Raw genomic sequence first — 8,520 nt, forward strand, 5'->3', positions numbered from 1 at the left:
GCGCATAGGCAAAGTGGCGGCTAATATGAGTAGATGTCTCCAAATGACCTGCGACTTGCTGGTCGGTTCGGTTCGCTCAGAAAACTGAGATTTTGGTGACTAAACAAACAAGAAAAAAAACAAAGAAAAACAAGTCAAATTAATTGGTTACGATCATATCTAAATTAATATAATATTGAAAATCACTCTAAAATTGAAGCCATTTTGAATAAGAATCCTCTTCAGAAACAATTATTTTGGTCATACAAGCCGTTACGTTATTTGCATCTCTTTTTTAAATTAAGACAATAATTACTTTTTAATTTTAATTTATAATATTTTTAATCTGTTTTTTAAATTTCACTATGAAATATCTGTTTTTTAAATATCATTACAAGATATTTGTCGGTTGGTAGGTGATAATTGGATACTCTTTATTCTCCTTTATCTCAAAATCTAAAAGGTAATATTCTCTTTTACAATCCAGATGTGCAAGCAGGGCCGGAAGTGGGTTGGCATTGGTTTGGGTCTGCTGCAAAAGTCTATAACTCACGCAATGGTTGCTTGTGAATGTGTAAGAAGCTTTTTGGTTGGGAGGAGCAGGAGAATTGGTTTTGACTTTGACGTCATCTTGTTCCGAAAAGCACAAGTTTTTGGCTTGGTTGTGTCTTAAGGAGGCTCTTCCTACTGCAAGTTTTCGCTTTAGAAGAGGGATGTCGTCATCAGATAGGTGCCCAAGATGTCTTTCTAATCAGGAATCGATTTTACATTGTATTCGGAATTGCCCAAAAGCTCAGCTTATATGGCATAGGTTGGATATTTCCTATCATCCTTTGGATTTGAAGAACTGATTCTTGTATCATAGCAGAGAGCATTCGTTCAAGTTATTTTCGGGACTTTAGTGGATATGGCGAGCAAGGAATAATGACATCTTTAATCCTCATGAAACTTGGCATCTGAAAAAAATGATTTGTCTGGCATTAACTTCAGAAAAGGAGCTTAGGAATATTTTTGAATTACAACGTATGTCCCTTCCCTCTACTCTAAATGGTTTTTGGAATCCTCCATCTATTGGTACTTTCAAGATTAATTGTGATGCTAATTATCTTGGTTCGGGTGATAGTGTTGGTTTTGCTTGTGTTATTAGAGATTGTAATGGGAGTTGGCAAAGGGGGTGTTTGGGAATAATTGAGAGTAATAGTATTCTTCAAGGGGAATTGTTTGCTATTTGAAGAGGATATCTCTTAGCTTGGGATGTGGGTCAACGAGATGTTATTTGTGAGACGAATTGTGTGGAAGCATTTAATCTTGTTATTAATCACCAAGATAGTTTTTGGTTTATTGATCCATTGGTGCTCAAAATAAGAGATATCATGCATTGGAATTGGCGTGTTGACTTTCGTTTGATTATGAGAGATGCAAACACGGTCGCAGATACTATGACAAAGATGGCGATGAAGTTACAACTTTCTCATGTGGAGCTTCCTTCACCTTAGGAGGAGTTTAAGAGTAATCTTAAAAAGGATTGTCCCTCTATTTAAGAGGATCCTTTGTTTTGTTTTTCTTTGTTTAGTTTATTTCAGTCACAAATAAAAAATTACTAGATATCTGTTTGTCAATGAAAGAGCATCTAAACAATCAGTTTCACATAGTACATTTCAAAATCCATTATTCTAAGACAGAAGTAAGTCCCTCCAAATTGTATATAGCTCTATAAAAAAGACATTACAAACTTCAACTTTTCCAATGCAACCTTTTACCCACAGCTATCATAATTATGAAAAATAAATTTAAAATCGGCTAAATTTTCAGAAGCAAAAAAGCTAGCATCACAATTCAATTTAATAGACTCGGCAGAAGGAAGAGTCCAATGCAAGCAGAAGGAGGGAGGGGACAAAGCTCGATGCATTGTGAAAACGGAGTGCAACTCTCTTGCTGAGCTACGAGTCAAACTGACCACTTTACTAGTACTCCAATGATCATCTGGACTAAATAAGTCATTATTCATGCTTCTCCAAATCCACCAGATAGTCGAGTAGAAAATAAAAACATCCCAAGAGTAAGACCTAGCAAAGTCAGTGTCGTAAATTCAAGTGATTAGAATATAATCCAAATAAAGTCCAAATCTCTTTGGCACTGAGACAATCCTGTAGATAATGAATAACAGTTTCAGGACTAAGTTTACATTGATGACAAGTATTCGACTGAGCTAAACCACAATCAAATCTAAACTCCGCCGTAGAGAGTACATTATGAAGACTAAACTAAATCAAGAACTTGAACTTCTCTAGAATATGAAGCCCCATACTTACAACCAATTATCATGCTCATCCCAACCAAACTTTTTCTTAGCCAACCAACTGTATCCACTATTAGCTGAATAAAGTCTAGAGGATGTTGGGTGCCAAATCCACCCAAGTTTCTCCCTCTCTTGTAAGTCAGGATTATACCCGTCTAAATGCTGTTTGACCTCCTCCACAATAAGAGAGAAAATATCCTGAAGGTTCTATTGACCACCCTGCCAAACATCCTTAATAGTCAAATCAGAATTAGAGATAGGCATAAAGAAAATATCATTAGCAATTGGACCCTCAAGACATCACTTATCAAACTAGAAATGTTGATCACAAGAGCTGATACACCAAGAAAAACCATCCTTGAGAACTCAAAGGCCTTAGAAATGCTTTTCCAAACATGAGAGGCATTACTTGAGAAAGGTCTGTCTAGAGCTCCATCGTTCCTCAAGTACTTTGCCCTGATAAGAACAACCTAAGGTTTGTTTTGACAGTGAAATAGTTACCAAACAAGCTTTCCAAACAAGGATATATTAGCACAAGCAGGATCTCTAACACCTAGACCAACAAACTTCTTGGAAATTACCACTTTTTTTCAATTAACTAAAGAAAGACTTCTACCATTCACTTTATCCTTCCAGAGAAACTGTCGCATTATAGAGGATAATTGATCACAAACTCGGTGGGAAAGAGAGATACATGCATATGATAAGCCGAGATGGATGCCGCGATAGAATTAATTAAGCAAAGTTTGCCAGCTTTATTGAGAAGTCTACCTTTCCAGTTAACTAATCTGTCTCTAACCATCTCAATCACCGAATAAAAAGAGACCATATTAGCAAAACTTGGTGCACGAAATTGTGATCATCAATGGCGCCATCAACATGGTACGCTCAATTACAATCTCAACTCTTTATCACAACTTCGCACAACTAACCAGCAAGACTGGGTCGTCCAAGTAATAAACCTTACGCGAGTAAGGGTCGATCCCACGGAGATTGTTGGTATGAAGCAAGCTATGGTCACCTTGTAAATCTCAGTCAGGAGGATTCAAATGGTTATGGATGATTAATAACTAAAAGATAAAATAAGGATAGAGATACTTATGTAATTCATTGGTGAGAATTTCAGATAAGCATATGGAGATGCTTTGTCCCTTCCGTCTCTCTGCTTTCCTACTGTCTTCATCCAATCCTTCTTACTCCTTTCCATGGCAAGCTGTATGTTGGGCATCACCGTTGTCAGTGGCTACAGTCCCGTCCTCTCAGTGAAAATGGTCCAAATGCTCTGTCACAGCATGGCTAATCATCTGTCGGTTCTCAATCAGGTTGGAATAGAATCCATTGATTCTTTTGCGTCTGTCACTAACGCCCAGCCTTCAGGAGTTTGAAGCTCGTCACAGTCATTCAATCCTTGAATCCTACTTAGAATACCACAGACAAGGTTTAGACCTTCCGGATTCTCTTGAATACCGCCATCAGTTCTAGCTTATACCACGAAGATTCTGATTAAGGAATCCAAGAGATAAACATTCAAGCCTAGTTTGCTTGTAGAACGGGAGTGGTTGTCAGGCACGCGTTCATAAGTGAGAATGATGATGAGCGTCACATAATCATCACATTCATCATGTTCTTGGGTGCAAATGAATATCTTAGAACAAGGATAAGCTGAATTGAATAGAAGAACAATAGTAATTGCATTAATACTCGAGGTATAGCAGAGCTCCACACCTTAATCTATGGTGTGTAGAAACTCCACCGTTGAAAATACATAAGAACAAGGTCTAGGCATGGCCGTGAGGCTAGCCCCATGATCTAAGATAGCATAAGACTAAAGATAGCTACCAAGATGAAAATACAATAGTAAAAGGTCCTATTTGTAGAGAACTAGTAGCCTAGGGTTTACAAAGATGAGTAAATGACATAAAAATCCACTTCCGGGCCCACTTGGTGTGTGCTTGGGCTGAGCATTGAAGCTTTCATGTGTAGAGACTTTTCTTGGAGTTAAACGCCAGCTTTTGTGCCAGTTTGGGCGTTTAACTCCCATTCTTGTGCCAGTTCCGGCATTAAACGCCGGCCAGTTTTGAGCTGATTTGGAACGCCGGTTTGGGCCATCAAATCTTGGGCAAAGTATGGACTATTATACATTGCTGGAAATCCCAGGATGTCGACTATCCAACGCAATTAAGAGCGTGCCAATTGGGCTTCTGTAGCTCCAGAAAATTCACTTCGAGTGCAGGGAGGTCAGAATCCAACAGCATCTACAGTCCTTTTCAGCCTCTGAATCAGATTTTTGCTCAGGTCCCTCAATTTCAGCCAGAAAATATCTGAAATCATAGAAAAACACACAAACTCATAGTAAAGTCCAGAAAAGTGAATTTTAACTAAAAACTAATAAAAATATACTAAAAACTAACTAAAACATACTAAAAACATACTAAAAACAATGCCAAAAAGTGTATAAATTATCCGCTCATCACAACACCAAACTTAAATTGTTGCTTGTCCTTAAGCAACTGAAAATCAAATAAGATAAAAAGAAGAGAATATGCAATGAATTCTAAAAACATCTATGAAGATCAGTATTAATTAGATGAGCGGGGCTTTTAGCTTTTTGCCTCTGAATAGTTTTGCCATCTCACTCTATCCTTTGAAATTCAGAATGATTGGCTTCTATAGGAACTCAGAATCCAGATAGCGTTATTGATTCTCCTAGTTAAGTATGATGATTCTTGAACACAGCTACTTTATGAGTCTTGGCCGTGGCCCAAAGCACTTTGTCTTCCAGTATTACCACCGGATACATACATGCCACAAACACATAATTGGGTGAATCTTTTCAGATTGTGACTCAGCTTTGCTAGAGTCCCCAATTAGAGGTGTCCAGGGTTCTTAAGCACACTCTTTTTGCCTTAGATCACAACTTTATTTTTTTCTTTTTCTCTCTTTTTTTTCGTTTTTCTCTTCTTCTTTTTTTTTTGAATATTCACTGCTTTTTCTTGCTTCAAGAATCATTTTTATGATTTTTCAGATCCTCAGTAACATGTCTCCTTTTTCATCATTCTTTCAAGAGCCAATCATTCATGAACAACAAATTCAAAAGACATATGCATTGTTCAAGCATACATTCAGAAATCAAAGGCATTGCCACCACATCAAAATAATTAATCTGTTATAAAATTTAAAATTCATGCAATTCTTCTCTTTTTCAATTAAGAACATTTTTCATTTAAGAAAGGTGATGGATTCATAGGACATTCATAACTCTAAGGCATAGACACTAATGATCATAAGACACAAACATAGATAAACATAAGCATGAAAATTCGAAAAACAGGAAAATAAAGAACAAGGAAATTAAAGAACGGGTCCACCTTAGTGATGGCGGCTTGTTCTTCCTCTTGAAGATCTTATGGAGTGCTTGAGCTCCTCAATGTCTCTTCCTTGCCTTTGTTGCTCCTCTCTCATGATTCTTTGATCTTCTCTAATTTCATGGAGGAGGATGGAATGTTCTTGGTGCTCCACCCTTAATTGTCCCATGTTGGAACTCAATTCTCCTAGGGAGGTGTTGATTTGCTCCCAATAGTTTTGTGGAGGAAAGTGCATCCCTTGAGGTATCTCAGGGATTTCATGATGAGTGGGATCTCTTGTTTGCTCCATCCTTTTCTTAGTGATGGGCTTGTCCTCTTCAATGAGGATGTCTCCTTCTATGTCAATTCTAACTGAATAACAGAGGTGACAAATGAGATGAGGAAAGGCTAACCTTGCCAAGGTAGAGGACTTGTCCGCCACCTTATAAAGTTCTTGGGCTATAACCTCATGAACTTCTACTTCCTCTCCAATCATGATGCTATGAATCATGATGGCCACAACTTCATAGAAGTGGTCTTGAGATGATTCTCTCCATCTCCCATGACTCGGAGGTGAAAGCTTTCGCCTTCCCTTTCCTCTTTCTAGAGGTTTCTCCGGCCTTGGATGCCATAAATGGTTATGGAAAAACAAAAAGTAATGCTTTTACCACACCAAACTTAAAAGGTTTGCTCGTCCTCGAGCAAAAGAAGAAAGAAGAGAGTAGAAGAAGAAGAAATAGAGGAGATGGAGATGGCTTTGTGGTTCGGCCAAAGGGGGAGAAGTAGTGTTTAGGTTGTGTGAAGATGAAGGAGTGAAGATGGGTTTATATAGAGGTGGAGAGAGGGGTAGGGTTCGGTTTTGAATGGGTGGGTTTGGGAGGGAAAGTGGTTTGAATTTGAATGGTGAGGTTTTATGAAGGATGGATGTGAGTGGTGAAGAGAAAGATGGGATTTGATAGGTGAGGGGTTTTTGGGGAAGAGTGGTTGAGGTGATTGGTGAATGGGTGAAGAAAAAGAGAGAGGGTGGTGGGGTAGGTGGGGATCCTGTGGGGTCCACAGATCCTGAGGTGTCAAGGAAAATTCATCCCTGCACCAAGTGGCGAGCAAAAATGCTCTTTATGCCAATTCTGGCGTTAAACGCCGGGCTGGTGCCCATTTCTGGCGTTTAACGCCAGCTTCTTGCCCTTTTCTGGCGTTTAACGCCAGTCTGGTGCCCCTTTCTGGCGTTAAACTCCCAGAATGGTGCCAGACTGGGCGTTAAACACCCATTTGCTGCCCTTACTGGCGTTTAAACGCCAGCAAGATCTTCCTCCAGGGTGTGCTATTTTTCTTTCTATTTTTCATTTTGTTTTTGCTTTTTTAATTGATTTTGTGACTTCCCATGATCATCAACCTACAGAAAACATAAAATAACAAAGGAAAATACATAATTATAACATTGGGTTGCCTCCCAACAAGCGCTTCTTTAATGTCAGTAGCTTGACAGAAGGCTCTCATGGAGCCTCACAGATACTCAAAGCAATGTTGGAACCTCCCAACACCAAACTTAGAGTTTGAATGTGGGGGTTCAACACCAAACTTAGAAGTTGGTTGTGGCCTCCCAACAGCAAACTTAGAGTTTGACTGTGGGGGCTCTGTTTGACTCTGTTTTGAGAGAAGCTCTTCATGCTTCTTCTCCATGGTGACAGAGGGATATCCTTGAGCCTTAAACACAAAGGATTCTTCATTCACTTGAATGATCAATTCTCCTCTGTCCACATCAATCACAGCCTTTGCTATGGCTAAGAAGGGTCTGCCAAGGATGATGGACTCATCCATGTACTTCCCAGTCTCTAGGACTATGAAATCAGCAAGGATGTAATGGTCTTCAATCTTTACCAGAACATCCTCTACAAGCCCATAAGCTTGTTTTCTTGAATTGTCTGCCATCTCTAGTGAGATTCTTGCAGCTTGTACCTCAAAGATCCCTAGCTTCTCCATTACAGAGAGAGGCATGAGGTTTACACTTGACCCTAAGTCACACAGAGCCTTTTTAAAGGTCATGGTGCCTATGGTACAAGGTATTGAGAACTTCCCAGGATCTTGTCTCTTTTGAGGTAATTTCTGCCTAGACAAGTCATCCAGTTCTTTGGTGAGTAAAGGGGGTTCATCCTCCCAAGTCTCATTACCAAATAACTTGTCATTTAGCTTCATGATTGCTCCAAGGTATTTAGCAACTTGCTCTTCAGTGACATATTCATCCTCTTCAGAGGAAGAATACTCATCAGAGCTCATGAATGGCAGAAGTAAATCCAATGGAATCTCTATGGTCTCAGTGTGAGCCTCAGATTCCCATGGTTCCTCATTAGGAAACTCATTGGAGGCCGTGGACGTCCATTGAGGTCTTCCTCAGTGGCGTTCACTGCCTCTTCCTCCTCTCCTAGTTCGGCCATGTGGATCATGTTAATAGCCTTGCATTCTCCTTTTGGATTCTCTTCTGTATTGCTTGGAAGTGTACTAGGAGGAAGTTCAGTAACTTTCTTACTCAGCTGTCCCACTTGTGCCTCCAAATTCCTAATGGAGGATCTTGTTTTAGTCATGAAACTTTGAGTGGTTTTGATTAGATCAGAGACCATGGTTGCTAAGTCAGAGTGGTTCTGCTTAGAATTCTCTGTCTGTTGCTGAGAAGATGATGGAAAAGGCTTGCCATTGCTAAACCTGTTTCTTCCACCATTATTGTTGTTGAAACCTTGTTGAGGTCTCTGTTGATCCTTCCATGAGAGATTTGGATGATTTCTCCATGAAGAATTATAGGTGTTTCCATAGGGTTCTCCCATGTAATTCACCTCTTTCATTGAAGGGTTCTCAAGATCATAAGCTTCTTCTTCAGATGAAGCGTCCTTAGTACTGCCTGGTGCA

The sequence above is a fragment of the Arachis stenosperma genome, chromosome 5, assembly GCF_014773155.1.
Source record: "Arachis stenosperma cultivar V10309 chromosome 5, arast.V10309.gnm1.PFL2, whole genome shotgun sequence".
Lineage (NCBI taxonomy): Eukaryota > Viridiplantae > Streptophyta > Magnoliopsida > Fabales > Fabaceae > Arachis > Arachis stenosperma.